The sequence below is a fragment of the Miscanthus floridulus genome, chromosome 6 (genome assembly GCF_019320115.1).
Source record: "Miscanthus floridulus cultivar M001 chromosome 6, ASM1932011v1, whole genome shotgun sequence".
Classification (NCBI taxonomy): domain Eukaryota; kingdom Viridiplantae; phylum Streptophyta; class Magnoliopsida; order Poales; family Poaceae; genus Miscanthus; species Miscanthus floridulus.
In genome coordinates, this window is record NC_089585.1 from 109,111,454 (window position 1) to 109,125,589 (window position 14,136).

At 46.2% G+C, this 14,136-nt stretch overlaps 1 long non-coding RNA gene across 2 annotated transcripts; it reads left to right on the plus strand.

Moving 5' to 3' along the window:
• The first annotated feature begins 7,052 nt into the window (after nucleotides 1–7,052).
• LOC136459002 (uncharacterized) lies at nucleotides 7,053–8,495 on the plus strand. Of its 2 annotated transcripts, none has more exons than XR_010760119.1 (3): nucleotides 7,053–7,153; nucleotides 7,640–7,789; nucleotides 7,959–8,495. It is a non-coding gene; the product is annotated as an uncharacterized lncRNA (long non-coding RNA). The 2 variants fall into 2 exon arrangements; XR_010760118.1 differs by having other exon boundaries at nucleotides 7,068–7,153; nucleotides 7,645–7,789.
• Nucleotides 8,496–14,136: the final 5,641 nt, after the last annotated feature.

Sequence of the window (14,136 nt, forward strand, 5' to 3'; positions counted from 1 at the left end):
TGTCTCTGCGCCTTGTGTCACCATCTGGTTCCAGATCACGCGCACCGTCTACCGATAATCTACCACCACGGGCACCCCCCTCGGTGGACTGCCGACCATATTTCGTCGACAATCATGATGCATAGAATGTCGATGAACATGTTTAACTTTATTGGACATAGTAGAATTAAAGCTCTTCTACCAGGTAGCCAACATCATCCAAGAACCAAGAACATGTACTACTATACTACTACTACAACCACTGTACTAACATGTCAAGTCACCACAGCAATCTAAGATGCTTCAAAGATACACCAAAGCAAACATTATTAACTAATCATGCATTAAAGAAGATTATTTTATTTCATTTTAAACTAGGGCTACAACAACAACATATATTTCTGGTGCTCATAAAAATCTGAGAAAATTACAGTAGCATAGTACTACTCTAAGTAGACTATCATAAAATTTTCATGGCATTTGGATAAGTAAAATAGCCTACACAAAAATGACAAGCTATGGCATAAATATGAGCATGAAAATACTTTGTACTATGAAAAGTGTCAAACAACAGATTTGATATTTTTCCTATGTTCTACATAGTAAATAATCACTGCACAAAAATTATCATACACATGTTTTATACAAATTTTGCCCTCTATTAAAATAACAAAAATCATCAATTAAAAGCACTTGAACTACACCTCAATATTTCTCTACAGAACATGCATGGCATATATTTTTCACAGAAAGTACATCTCAAGAATAGATCAACCAAATTAGAATCATATTTTTCTGATACATATAGGATTTACTAAACATTTTACAAGATATCAGCAATATCAAGAATTAAATAAAGCTCTACATTAAAGTATCTCAAAAATGACATGCAATATTTTTATCATGTAGATCTGGTGACAAGGAACACAACAAAATTTGTTTCATCAATTTTGGAGCAAGATAACTCGAGATATACATTTTACAAGCTTTTTAATCCATTTTTAAAATCATTTTAGAAATCCTTTTATTTAAAACCAGATCTAAAATGCTACGGGCACCCAGCTTCGTGCACCTAGATCCGGACCCAGTCGCTGCAACTGGGCCTCGAGAGCCGACCGGGTCCCACCGGTTAGCCGCACGAAAGCAGGGAAGGAGGCTCCGCCAGCCGGAGCTCACCGACGGCGAGCCTTCTGGTGGTGCCACCGGCACCAACGGACTCCTCATCGCAGCGTGAGCTCGGTAGGCTAGAAAGGGCAGCGTGGAGAGGCGCTAACCGCCACGGTGAGCTATGCCGACGAGCGGCGGAGCTGCATGGCGGCCTCACCGCCGTTCGTGGCCGTGGCAAGCCTAGGCGAGGGGCGCGTACGCCTTGCGGTGCCAAGGAGAAGCCGAAGCGCTTGGGCAAAAGGGGGAAAAGGAGGCGGAGCGGGTCGCCTACGCGGGCACGAGCTCCGATGAGCTCAGGCATGGCGGTGCGGAGAAGAAGACCGACCACCATAGCCTCTCACCTCGACTACGGTAGCCGCACGCGGGCGCAAACGAAGGAGCTTGACAAGGTGGAGCTGTTGGCTAGAGGAATCGAAGAAAGAGGCGCGGGTGGAGGGGCACGTCGCTGGCGGAGCAGCGGCGGCGCTCGGTGGTGAGAGCTCCCGCAGACTTTGAAATGGAGAGGAAGGAGGAGACAGGATGGAGTGCGGAGTGGGTGGCGTGCGCGCGGTCGGACAACCATGAAGCAGCGCGGCCGGTCAGAACGGCGCAGGCCGGTGGTGCCGTGCGGCGTGCTCGCCGGCGCATGGCCGCCACGCGGCGTGCGCGCTCTGGCGCCGGTCGGGCGTGGGCGCGGTGAACGGGCGAGGCACGGTGCTGAGGCAGGCCGGGCGACGTGCGGGGCAGGCCGGGCCGGCTTGCGGACTGGGCCGGGAAGCGAGGCGCGAGGCCCACTAAGGTGAAATGATATTTTTCAAATTATTTTCTATTCCTATTTCATTCAATGTAAATTTTAAGCAATTTCAAAGCAGTTTCAAACTTTGGCCCAAAAATAAAGTTGCTCAAAAATTTATTCTCTACAACTTTGCTTTTATGACCAAAGTCAAATTCCAAATATATTTTGAATTACAAAATAAAAATCAATATTAATTCAAAACCCTAATTTTGAAGAATTATTTTTAAAAGCAAAATTTGGCAAAAATTTAAATATAAACTTTGCTCCAAATTGTATCATAAATATTTATAAGCTATCTTAGTGATCAAACCAAGAAATCATATCACCCAAACATGAGCATGGCATTTCAAATAGTTTAAACATGATGAATTTCAATTTAATTTCAGCACCACATGAAATGACACTTTCTTTCTTTAGAATGGAATGCATAGATGCTGCTTATGCATAATGAAATGATGATTATGCTCATGAGATGGAATGTTAATGCATGCTTAACACCGAGGTGTTACAAAAGACTCTGATGCACGTTACGACTTACGACACATATAGCCGTATCCAGACGAAAAGGTTGTATTGGGCTATAAGTGCTCCGTTCGTTTGTCTGATAAACCATGGCTGAAAATGCTATTGACAGATTTGTTATGAGAGAAAAATACTGTTCGTTGGCTGAAAAAAATACGTCTTATAAGCCAAGCAAAAATGACATTTATAGCAGCGACATGACGTGGTGCACGTGCACTGCCTAGAGCCCAAAACACCAAGCCCATGTTTAGTTTCAAAAATTTTTTCCAAAAAAGTGCTACAGTAGCCATCACATCGAATTTTGCGATACGTGCATGAAGCATTAAATGTAGACGAAAAAAAACTAATTGCACAGTTTTGTTGAAAATCGCGAGACGAACGTTTTAAGCCTAATTAGTCCATGATTAAACACTAATTGCCAAATAAAAAGAAAAGTGCTACAGTAGCCAAATTCCCAAATTTCACCCAACTAAACACCTACCAAAACATGCTTCAAGCAACTTTGTACGAAGAATTCTATTTCTGCAGCAAGACTGATACAAATGGATCAAATGAACTCCCATTGTACTATGCCAGCTCATTCTACAAGAACATGTTGGAGTGAAATAGTCAAGGCTTCAACATGAAATAGGGTATGTTTGGATCTCACTCTTATAATTAGAGTTTAGATTATACAAGTGAATATAAAATCTGGATTCTAGATTAAAAAACTGAGGAATGTTTGGATCTCATTCTCATAGTGATTATTTTGTATGGTGAAAATCTCCAAATAGTATGTTTGCGGGAGTGTTTGGATTTCATTCTCATTTTTCTACCTCATTCTCATTTCTCTTGGAAGATTCAAAGAGGGCCACACATTAATAAAGTGTGAGTACTTATACATGTACAAGAGCAGCTCTGGTGGCTGCGGTTTCCGTCACTAATGCGAGTACGAAATGGGGAGTGGTGGCCAGCGAGCGACACGCTCTCTGTAGAAGCTGTGGTGAGTGAGCCGCGCGCTCCGCAAAGACTTGATGAAGTCGTTGATAAAACCCTTTAGCAGCTCTTCCATTAACATGAGCCACATGCATGTCAACATGGATATTTCCCCCTAGGGAAAAAGACCGAAGATGAAGGACCTACTCTTCCTTTTGTCTTGGACTTTGTTGTTCAGGTTTTCTCACCAAAACCTTGAAAACCCTAAGTTTGATCTTTGTAATTGAGTGAGAATTAGTAGACTAATGCTTTCAATGAAGTTGCAATTGATCTAGGTTCACATGAGGAGTGGTGAGCAAGGCTAGGAGAAGCAAGAGATGATGATCACACCCTATGGAGCAAGCTCACACTTGGAGAGAAGAAGAGGAGATGAAACAAATCCAAAGGTAAAATTGCAAGCTAGGGATTTTTATTTCACCAATCGAGATATAATAGAGTACATAGTCGGTTTAGAATACATAGTCGTACTATTAAGAGGGATGCAAAACTATTATCTAGTGACACTAGGTTTGAACTAACTTTGTATATGCATTGGGCCCAGTGACGTGGCGACATGCAAGTGAAAAATATTAAAAAAAAAGCAAAGTCAATGCCTAAGGTGAAGGTGTTCATGTTGAAATACACTGGAGTTGGCAAATTTGAAACACTTGCAAGAAATGAGACGGGTGCAATTTTTGTGACCCACTGGTGCCGCCTCCAAGCTTGGCGAGGCCAGCATGTGTTTAAGATAGTCATGATAATCCTATCAAATTATAGAAAACAATACATGTTACATCTAATCTCTACACCTAAAAAAACTCTAAAGTAATCATCTACCCAGTGATACAAAAAAATCATATACTATTCGGGCACCAGAAATCCAAAGTCCGCACGCCTCCGGGCCGTGTCTGAAATCCAAAATCACTAAGTCCGTGTCGGAGCCAATTTTGCAGAGTTCGCGTCGGAGACGATCGACAACCTCACATCTATCTACACCTAAAAAGGCTCAAAGGGTCCCGTACAAATCCTAAAAAATCTCCTCTCCAGTAAAAAACACTAATAAAAAGTAAAGGCTCTATCCACATCAGACCGAACGGAAATAAAAAACAAACGGACTCCGTACAAATCCTAAAAGATCTCCAAAGGCATTTATGTGATTTAAAAGTAAATACTCGATCAGATTTAAAATTTACCAACTAAATTGGTGAGAGTAGTATATTTATGTGATTTTAGGTATGGGTAATAAATTTTATAAAAGTTGAATGAATATTTACACTTATGAAGATTGTAACGCCGCCATCTACCCGATAATACCAAATCTCAATCCCTACTTACACGTCTGTATCTGATACGAATCTTCCTCCACTCAGATCTCACGTGTTCGCGTTCAATACAAAGTTCTCGGAGCTCAAACATCCGTGTCCTATTATTGAGGTTCAATTAAAATAAAGTATGACCCCGCTGTAACGCACGGGCATATATCTAAACATATATTCTAAAAATGATCAGTACAAGCCCATCTTTCTATATGAATCCTGCGCCCAAACCGCGGCCGAACAGCGTGCCACGTCGCCCGCTTTTCGCGGCCGTTCGATCGGGCGCGTGGACGGCTCAGATCGGGCGAGCCGCGGTCTTTTTACAAAAAAACCCTCGAACTTTAGTCGAATCAACCCGCAGTTCAGGCCTCCTCTCAGTTTTGTTTTCAAAAAAGCCCTCGACCCACACGAAAAAAAAAACGGGTCCATCCTCCCCATCCCGGCGCTTCCTCTCTCGCTGCCTACGCACCAACGCCGTGGCAAACCCCCGCCGGTCCCCGGCGCTGCCTCTCCGCCGCTCGCGTCACCGCCGCAGCCTCCCTTCTTCTCTCTCTCTCTCTCCCGACGTGGTGGCGCTGCAGCAGCTACTACCAGCTAGTACTACTGGAGCGAGCACCACTGAATCAGTACTACTCCACCATTGCTGCAGGCTGCTTGCCTGCCTACAAATAGGGCGCCAGTGACCTACAAAGCCATAGCAGGTTGAGCATCTTCTCTAGTTCTGGGAGTAGGGATAGGGATCAGATCAGGGTCAGTTTCCTTCCTGGCTGTAGCAGCAGAAGTGGAAGGGGCATGCAGAGGAGCACGAGGCGTGGTTGGAAGCCGGCCTGTGCTACCCTCGCTAGCTCTCCTGTGCCTGCGCGCGGCCACCTCCGCACGCTTCGCACTGCCAGCCCGGTGGCTCCCAGGCTGGGCGGCGCAGCCCCCGGTGGTGCCCCGCCGGTGGCTGCCTCCCGGCACAGACGCTCCCTCCCCGAGGTCGCCATGCCGCCGCTGGTAGCCTTGAGGCCGCCGGCGCCGCGAGCCCGCCCCCACCATCTCCGGCTCCATCTTGCGACGCACTCCGCTGCTCCGCGGCCGGCCCTGCTGCAGGATCCACTCCGCGCGCCCACTCTTCCTCTCCCTTGGTGCCGGATCTGAATAGTACAATTGCCGTTCTTCCAATTTCAGTCACATTTTTTAATTTCAATACATTGCTCAGATTGGCACCTTATAAAAAAAATCCCTGTGTTTCTGCTACACTGTAGGTCAAGGAGGACCACTTCATCCTAGAAGACTCTGTTGTAACGATTAGTTGAATGGCTCAGAGTCAAGAGTAATGGCCAGTGTTGAAAAAGGGAGCTTTTCTCTGCTGCTACACTGTAGGTCAAGGAGGACCGCTTCATCCTAGAAGACTCTGTTGTAACGATTAGTTGAATGGCTCAGAGTCAAGAGTAATGGCCAGTGTTGAAAAAGGGAGCTTTTCTCAATTCAGGTAGGTAAATGCAGAACCAGAAGAGCAAGGAGAGGCTCAGAGAAATCACCCAATCCTAGGCCATTCAGGCTTACGGAATGATGTCAGTTTTTACGGTCCCCAATTCTCACTGGGTCTCTAAAATATGTTTAGCTGAATTGCTTTGATCATTATGGGTTTACCATGTACAACTCTGACCCTGAATATGTGCTCTATGATTACAATGAGAGGAAATCCAACACTGAATAGTTTAGTGATGCTTTTTCCCCTTTCAGGTAATAATCGTAAGATGCTCCACATGATCTCTACCTGATGGATGATAACTGCGTGAATGATATAGTCATATATGCATTGGTGCTTTCCTCAAACTGATTTACTGATACACATATTGGCAGTCAAGGTTTCCTCATATGCACCAGCAGCAAAATAGTTTTATTGGGTCACCAAGTTCTTCGGTTACCTCATTTTCGATTACTATAAAGTTAGTTGCCGAATTTAGGTATGCTATGCCTCCTCTTTCTATTTTGCATGTTTCTCCAGTCTCCAGTTTTGGGATGCACTCCTTTTCTTCACAATGTATATATACTTTATACCTAACATGGTACTAATAATAAAATAGCACGTACCCATATACTTTCATTGCCCAGTATTAATGATGTTGTTTTCCAACTATGTTTGTCAAACTTAATATTAAATATTTGATGGACCCCCCCCCCCCCCCCCCAAAAAAAAAAAAAAAAAAAAAAAAACACTATTGTTTAGTTACAGGGTGCCGGCACTTCTTCTCATGACATTAGGCTACATTAGAGTTCTCACAATTCTTTTGCCTATTAATGTTAAAAAATAAACATTTTTTTCTTCGCACCTGATGAAGATGTTGTTTCCCATATTACCATTCTGCAGATCTTCCATGGACCTGACAATGATGTTCTCTGGCTTCCAAGGGATTTTCATATTTATGCTGCGAATATGTTTGGTGCTTCCAAGGTAAGTACTGGCAATAATATATACTTTTCACGCATTTATCCTATTCTGCAGAGATTCATGGTTTTTAACACATTCGATACCATTTGCTTGCTAGATCTTTTTTGCTGTAGCGTTTGTGTGCCATGCACTGCCTAAATTGAGACCCCATTTTCGCAAGGATCAATGCATTTGTAATTGCTCTATGAAACGAAAGGAATATGATTAACTGAAAACCAATATTATCATCTACAAAATATATAAAAACCTAACACTGTACCACTTCAAAATTGTATTATTTTAAGTGGGCACAAATAGTATGGCTATAATCTGATGACATTTCTTTATAGATGCTATGCTGAAGCAATATCTTTTACATGGCCTGCTTTCTAATAAATGAGGATCTGCAAAGAAATCTTTATTTGATGCTTCCATTTTCAAATAGGAAATCTGTACAATATTTATAAAAGTACATCTTATTGCTTATCTTCCACCATTTGTGTTTGTCAGTGCAGCCTGGAGCGCGAATGTTTATACCACTGAATATGCCAACAGAAGCACCAATTTAAGTGAACAATAAGCAATATGATGCCATTCTGTGTCGACGCCGTGCCCATGCCAAAGCAAAGAGGGAAAACAGGCTGCTCAAAGCCACAAAAGGTACTTTGCACATCTCAAACTGTTGGTTGAACACCTTAACTGTCAACTTTGACTGCTGCTACATCACCATTGCATGCAACAAATCTTCTGTTCTCTTAGTAGCATTTATGTCAGTCAGCTGTCTCCATGAGTCACGCCCTCAAATCTGTAACTGTTAATTGAATTACAGAATTGTCACACACCCTGCCTGTTAGCCCCAGTGAGAACAGGTACGTGGCAACCATGGTAGCAGGCGCTTGCCGACTGGCACCAATACGTTCCGTCTAGCTCAGTCCCCGGACTTGCTCCCGTCGGCTGCCCGCTGTGGTGACGTTATCTTCACCTCAGAGTTGACGACAAGACCATACTATCTCAGTTTGTTCAGCGAGCGTTGAATGGGATGGCAAACTCTGTTTGTTGAGTGCTTTCACTTGGATCCCATTCAAAGCAAAGTCCACTCAGTTCAGAAAAAAACTTAAGAATCTCAGTGAAATCCATACATCCAAAATACTCTTACTGATGAAACATATGCGAACTAATTCACTCCGAATAAAGGAAGAACAAATATCCCTGTTAACAATCTCTACTCTTTACTATAATCCAATTGTATCAGCCGATGCAACAAATTGGTGCGTTCAAAGATAGCCAGAAAATTAGAGTACTCTTTACAAAAGTAAAGCATCAACGACATATATAAAAAATTCCAATGGGCTGGGCAGCTGGCCTCCTCCGAGCTGGGCGCGGCAATGCCGCGCCGGTGTTTCTAGTTATACCCAAAGGCATGTTTAATGCCCGTGGAAATAGGGCATCGTGTCAACTTGGATCCTATTAACACGTGGCGGGAAAAGGCCCAAGACGAATAAGCTATATGGGCCTATTCTTCGCTGCTGGGTTTCTGCTTTGGTGTTCTCATCGTGAGCGCTGGCGAGCTAGACAAAGTACTTCGCTTCTCCCTAAGGCCTCATTCGTTTACGGCATTACGAGACCAGGAATCTCCCGTAGTGAAAGCTTATATAAATTAAAGTTACCAATATGGCTAGGAATTCTTCCTGGGGCTCGTTTCCGGTGAAACAAACGTGGCCTGAATGTACTGTTACCCTATTAGGGCTCGTTCGTTTGGGACAGGATGACGCCAGGATTCATTCCGGCTGATGAAATCTTATACAATCATAAACTAACGATCCAGCCGGAACTATTCCTGGAGGCCATTCCCCAGGAAGCGAACGGGGCCTTAATAAAATCCAACCCTTTTCTAAAAAAAAAAAGGTACTTCGCTTCGGTTACAGCGGCATTTACCGGTGCGATTGTGCCGCCATGGACTTCTTTCTCCGATTGAGGTCCAGGGGCCGAGTCGCGGGGAGGAAGTAAGGGCGTGGCACGTTGGGCTCGGTCGGGCCTCTGATCAGTCACTGGGCCTGCTGTGGGCTGCTCGGTTGTTGTCGTTGTTTAGTGGCCCATTGGTCCCCTTCCGGTCATCACGACTCTTACTAACGGAGAGCCCCGGCAAGAACGACGTACACGCAGGTTGGGCCGTGGATTGCTTTCATCATCAAAAAAAAAAAGGGGGGGACCGTGGAGCCGTGGAGGCGGCGTGCACGCACCACGCAGCGCGGCCGGCAGAGGGCAGACGCAGTGCAGGCGGCGAGTGGCAAGGGGCGAGTTCAAGCAGCGCAGTGTCTCTGCCTGCCACTGCCGATGAGTGCAAAACGCACGGACGGATCACGGGCGCATACCTGCGCGTGTGCACAGCGCACATGGAAGTGGCCAACTGGCCGGCATGCCAGGTGCTCGAACTCATGATTACAACATCCGTGAAGAAATTGATAGATGGATAGCAAGAAAAAACGCAAGGTCAAAAAAAAAAAAGAACCAGTACAAATCGGAATTACTCCCTCCGGTAAAAGAAAATGATGTTATAGGAATTTTCAGACACATTAAGGTTGGATGGAAAAGACACATGTGCCTTTAATTAGTGGAATTGCATGTACAAGGTAGAGAAAATATATTTCCATTTAATCATGCATGCACGGGATTAACGTGCCAGATTATGTATGCATGAGATTTAAATCCCAGAACATCATTCTTTTTAGGACAACATTTTACTGAAAAGACAAACTAAAAAGTATTGTTCGCTTATTTATTGTAAAAAAAATAATGTTTTTTCGCTGAAAAAGTACTACTGATAAGACAAGCGAGCAGTGTTTTTCTCTCACAGCAAATTAGACGGAACAATGTTTCATCTTGTTTTTTCAGCAAAAGACCAATTGTGCATCATCCGACCAACGTAGATTTTATTTTGTCCTCCGTCTCTGAGCATATCTGATTCCCTCTTCCACTCTCTAGATTTCACTCCCATCTGAATACTCATTTTTTAAACTCGTAATGTTGAGGCTTAATTTCTGTTATTGCCTCTAGTAGTAGTACCGTACTATCTAAATCAGAACCGCAAATTCCCTGTACAAATGTAATGGCATGTGGACCCATCTGTTAATGTGCCTTTTCTTCCCTCTCCTTTCTTATCCGCCGGTCCATGAAAATAACCTACTGCATATTGTATTGATGACTTCAGCACGGATTCTATATGGGGAATGTAAAGCGGAGTACCAGCACGTTCGCTTGCTGGTTTTAATCAGAGCTTAACAGTCACTCAACCATGTTTTTCTCTCATAACAAATTAACATTAGTTAAACTTATCAGCTCAGAAACCAACCAAAAAACATACCGTACAACGAGAGACAAAACTGGAGCTTGCTTTGAACCAGTAAAGCAGGAGGGCGGCATATTGGGAGCTGCCTACTATGCTAGCGATTTCCTCTTTCCTTCGTTTCCAGATGCAGCAGTGCAGCACGTATAGACACAGTCAGGCAACTACAAGTACTAACTGTCTAATCCGTTATCCATCCATGATCCATAGGGATGGATATTTTTGGTCGCTGCCGCTTCGTGCTCAACCAGTCGTACTTGAATTGAATCTTGATCACCAGCTTATTCGTATCGAGTTAATCGATCATGGATTATAAGCTGCAACAGTATTTTTCTCTCACACCAAACCGACCAGCAATACTTCTAGCTTATAATCCACGATCCTTTCAGCCGAAACAAATAGACTGCACATTCATCCGCAGTCACGGTACAGTCTGTACATACGACACCGATCAATTTTTTAGTGGAAATGAACAGGTGTTTCAATTTTTATTATCGTTCCCGTCACGCGAAGTCAGTTATATCAGCAATATAACTGGGTCGCATTCATAAGATGACGTTTTTTGCACTTGTTTTATTACAGCGAAACGAACGTCAAACATAGGAGCAATAATTAAAGGGGGATAAAAAACGTTTGGGCCATGCATGCCAACACCATTTCTCCCTTCACGAGATTACAATAATATCTTCGATCTCTAGGCGAAGACAGCCAGCCACGCCTGATGGTCAAGTCCGCCCTTCTTTATGCTATCTTGATAATGCCTGGTAACGCTGTTCCTCTCCGGTGATGCAGAAACGGCAATAAGACTCTTCACTCTTCGATACATAAAAGACTTTCCTGTCCAGGCCGACGACGTGCGTACGGAACCAAGCCCGCGCATGCGACATTTCGCTGCAAAACGCCGGCCTTATCCTGGCCTGGGACTGGGTGGCGCCGGCGCGTGATGTGAAACTGGTTTCTGTTTGCGCCCGCAGTCCCGCAGCTGCAGCAAGCCTGCAAGCGAAGCTTCCATGTTCATGCACCGATGCACGCACGCGGCGAAAAAGAGAACGGACGAGGCTGTCGCCCTCGCGGCGCTTCATCAATAATCATGCTCTCCTCCGTTTGGCCGCCGCTCTAAAAAAAGTCTCAACTTTTACTCTCTATTCGTTTGGCTTATAAGTACTTTTTCAGTCAACAAATAATATTTTTCTCTCAAACTAAATCAACCAATGGCTTATCAGCCATGGCTTAACAGTATTTTATCCCTACCTTTGCAACTGGGTGGGTGTTGTGTTGGGAGCACCAGCTGAACTCCATTTCTCAAAGGACTCGAGCCGCGGCAGATTCTTCTGCCAGCTGATGCTGATCGATCGTCCGGACTCGGGACCTCCGTCAAAAGCAAAGGACGCCATCTACAAGCGGAGGCGGATGACGGAAAAACTAGTGCAATCACGCGAAAACGTCTTCAACGTCTACGCCGGCCGACGGCCGTAGGCTTTAGCCGGATGAGATCGAAGAATACGTCCATTTTTCTCGTGTCAAACTGTCAACTAATTGTTGCATGGCGCAGAGCTCATCAGCGAGATATTTTTTCTTGTCCGTCACCTTCGTCACCGAGGAGTCGAGATCAATGTCAGTACCTGCGATTGCGGACTCCACTGCTGGGCTAGAAAACACGGTTCACTCTCTCGTAAACTCCTCTAAATTTATCTAGATTCCTCCAAGAACCGGTCCGCACGTTGGCACGGCACCGGCACGCACGCACCACGGCCCCACATGACGCCATTAGATCTCTGCGATTGGATTAACACTTTAAATAACGCGAGCCCCCAGACTAATCAAGGGGCCTCTGCGTCCAGTGAGAAGAACAAGTGGGGACTCGAGACGGGCCGCCGGTGGGCCCCGCGTGATGTGAGAAAGAAGATGAGAAAATGGTGATTCTGCCATTATAAAAACTGGGCTTCGCAATTTTGCCATCCCGCAAAGAGGATTCGCCCGTTTGCCATTCTCAAACGATACACACCTGCAAATATGCCCTGTGGAGGATTTATTGCCAAATTAATTTTTTTTTTACCATGGCAAATATGCCCTGTGCCTTCCGCGCGCCCAGGATGGCCAGGACCAGGAGGATGAGGAGGACGAAAAGCCACACCAGCAACTTTTTCGAGTCCCGCCGCCGCAGCGTGAACGGCGAACGCGCGCCGCCGGCTGATGGCGAGCAAGCGCCGCCGGTGAAGGGCGCGCCGCAGAGGCCCGGGTTGCCGACGAACGAACTCTCGTTGAACACCAGGAACTGGCCCTGCATCGGCACGGGCCCCACAGCTGGTTGTAGGACACGTCCAGCGTCGTGAGGCTCGTCATGTTGGACATCGCCGGCGGCAGCTCGCCCGACAGCCTGTTCCTCGAGACGTTGAGCGTGCACGGGATCTTGAGCGACGTCACGGTGTCCGGTATCTCGCCGGTGAGGCCGTTCCGGCTGAGGTCGATGGCGCCCAGGGAGCCGCAGCCCATGAGCTCCCTCGGGATGCCGCCCGCGAGCGCGTTGCCGCTGGCGTTGAGCCTGGTGAGGTTCCGCAGCCTGCCGATCTCCGGCGGTAGGGGCCCCAAGAAGTTGTTCGACTCCAGGGACAGCGTCTGCAGCGCGGGGAGGTTGCCGATGGCGGCGGGGATGCGGCCGCCAATCCCATTGTTCCCCAGCATGAGCATGCCGATCTTGTCGCCGGCGATCACGTCAGGCAGCTCGCCGGTGAGCATGTTTGCCCGAGTGGTAGGTTTCAACTCCATGTCAGGATCCACCACTTCCTGTAGTTCTTGCCGAGGCGGACGCGCGTGAGCGTCTTGCAGTCGCCGAGCGAGTCTGGAATGCTGCCGAAGAAGGCGTTGTCTATGAGCACGAGCAGCTGCAGGTTCCGTCCGGCGCAGAGGTCCGGCGGTATGGTTCCCGTGAGGTGGTGCCCGGTGACGTCCAGCGTCTTGAGTCGTCCGTTCCTGCCGAGCGCGGGCGGGAGGCTACCGGTGAGGTTGTTGCCCCACACCTGCAGCACCTCGAGGAATATTTGCCATGGTAAAAAAAATTAATTTGGCAACAAATCCTCCACAGGGCATATTTGCGGGTGTGTATCGTTTGAGAATGGCAAACGGGCGAATCCCATTTGCGGGATGGCAAAATTGCGAAGCCCAGTTTTCGTAATGGCAGAATCACCATTTTCTCAAAGAAGATAAGGTGACCAGCAGGACCCAGGCGCCTCGCTCGCTCGCTCGGCCGATTAATAATAAGAAAGAAAAGATTTGCTTGAATTGATTAAGCTGGTGCATGGCGTTTCATCAACGGGGCTGGTTTTCTTATTACTGTCACTGTCAGGTGTAGGCTGTTTTCTTTTTAGTTTTGGTCCCTCTTACTGGCGTAGCTTGCCGCACCTGCTGCGGGTGCGCTCATCAGCACCAGCTCATGTGCTTAGACAGCGAAACAGGCAATTAGCGCCTCATCTCGTATTTATGGCATACGGAGGACAGTGCGTAAGCATGACAACCGATGCCTGCCTGGTTGAAGAGTTTTCATCGAAACCATGTGTGGATGCGAGAAAATTAAGGGCACTTAATCCGTAGCCGCACAACCTGGATTTGTGGCTGCGTAGCGACATTGAGCTCTCGTTAAAACCTGGTCGCTAAACTAAATACTACA